Raw genomic sequence first — 2538 nt, 5'->3', positions numbered from 1 at the left:
CAAAAAAAAGTGTTGATATTTCATATGTACTCAAAAAATAAATGAATTTAAGAAACAATTAAATGAGTATAGGCAGAAATTTAATTTAGTTTGGAATGAAGTAAATGACTTAGAAAAAAATAAAATAATTCCATCCAGAAATAAAAGGTGTCGAATGGTTCAAGTATCAGAAGATAGAAAAATTAACTATAAACGTTTATTTTATGAAATAATAGATACTATTTTAGTTAAAATTGATGAACGATTTTCTGAAGTATATAACTTAAAATGTATGGGGTTACTTGATTTTGAAAAATTTTCCCATTACAAAGATAATTTTCCTCAGGATAAATTTAGTTCACTTAAACAAACATATGGTCAGTATTTTGAATTTCCAAAGCTAAAGAGTGAATTGTCAATTATATATTCATCTGATCAGTTTCATCAAACACATATTTATAAACTTTTAGAATATTTGAGGGAAACAGATTTAACAACTGTTCTACCTCAAGTTACTAAATTATGTGCATTAATTTTAACCATTCCTGCAACAAGTGCTTCTGCTGAAAGATCTTTTTCCGCTTTAAAAAGGATAAAATCTTATTTAAGAAATAATCAAACTCAAAATAGACTTTCAAATTTATCTTTACTTTCCATAGAAAAAGAAGTTTTAATGATTACAAAGTGTGAACCTAATTTTTATAATGATGTAATTAAAGATTTTTTAAAAAAAAATAGAAGAATAGAGTTGTCTTATAAGTGAACTTGTAAACTAATAGAATTTGGAACTAAAAATTAGATTTAAGAAAAAAAACAGGACTATTATTATTATTATTTTTATTATTTATTAACACTATTATCCCTACATTAGAATGTATAAATTAAAAAAATTGTTTCGTTTGTTATTATAATATATTTAAAAATAAATAGCTAATGTATTAAAAATATATATGTTTTTGTTAATTTTGTTATATTATAACCAAAAGTTGTTGAGACACATTTTTAGAGGTAAAATTTGTAAGTACGCAATTATTTAATTATAGTAAGGTAAAATCAGTATTTTAAACTGAAGCTGCTTTTTAGTGGTGGTAAAAAAAAAAAAAAATTAAGGTATAGGTGGGTATAATTTTTGGTGTTTGCTTACACCACTGTCGACTCCACGCCACGCCACTGGTACAAATTAATAATAATACAAATAATAATATTGGTTGGTGTGTACCAAAAAGATACTCACACCCGAAAAAAGATGCTGAACGAAACAGAAAACGCTACACTAGCGGAATAATAAATTTTTGCGAACGACAACAATAATAATAAATAATAAATAATAACAAGGGTGTTGGCCGCAAAAGTTGATAATATGAAAAAAAAAACACAAGAAAATACAAATATAATTAAATAGAAACAAAGACAATAAATATGAAGAATACAATATTCACAATAACAATAATTACAAGGAATCACGGTAAGAAGAGGAGTGGAACGGAACGATAAGAACCGTCGGGCCGTCGTGCTCATTAGCATATCATACTAGATAATTTTCAGCGCCAACACGGACTGTTATGCTATTATAACAACTTATGCGAAATATTGTATTCATTTTACAATCAGCAAATACATTTTTATTGACATTTTGGTAAACCAAGAAAGTGGTTATATCGCTTTTCTGTACCTACATGAGGTGTCTAGGTGTAACGAATGTATTTAAGTTGAATTCAGTGATATAAAATCGATTCTGAGCGATGACGGTGTGTTAGCCTATAATATAGGTATTAATGTATTATTTAGTATATTTAATTATACTATTGTGATAACTGATGATTCTTTGGTTACAGTATAAACTATTTATGAGAATCTGTGGATATCTGTGATTTATGAGAATCATTATCCGCATCATATAAAAATGTTTTTAATTTTAAATCTTTAACTATAAAAAGGTGGGTAAGTGGATATCGCTCTGCTGTACAGTAGGTTAGAAGTGGGTCACTGTATAATGGACAGTATTAAATTTGAATTCAATGATATAATATCACTGTATAAGAAAAACGATTCTGAGCGGAGACGGTATATCAGTCTATGTATTAGACATATATATACTTATCTAAGGTATTAAAAAAAAATTGACCTATAATAAATTCCAAATTAATCATATCATAATATCTATTAGGTACTTATAAGTTATAACGCGTTATACATCAACAAAAAACCGTGGTAAAATCATAGATATATAATAGTATACTTTAGAAGTTTCAAGTACCCACGAATAATATTATACAATCACAACAAAATAACTAAAAGAGTTATCCTAGGTTTTTAATATGTAATTTCGTCCAAATTTGTACTTAAAATAACTATAAAAATAAACTTTTTAAATGTATATTTTAGATTTTTTGGTAACAGAATTAATTACTTATGTGGAATCTTGTTTTAAATTTTTAATTCTTAGATACAAAAATTGAACATTTTATAAATTAAAATTTGATAAATTTTGTCAAAATTTGATCTTTAAATGCTTATAAAAAAAAATTGTGCATATGTATTTTTAATATTTTTCAACTG

The sequence above is a fragment of the Acyrthosiphon pisum genome, chromosome X (assembly GCF_005508785.2).
Source record: "Acyrthosiphon pisum isolate AL4f chromosome X, pea_aphid_22Mar2018_4r6ur, whole genome shotgun sequence".
Taxonomy (NCBI): Eukaryota; Metazoa; Arthropoda; class Insecta; order Hemiptera; family Aphididae; genus Acyrthosiphon; species Acyrthosiphon pisum.
This window is presented reverse-complemented; position numbering follows the sequence as displayed.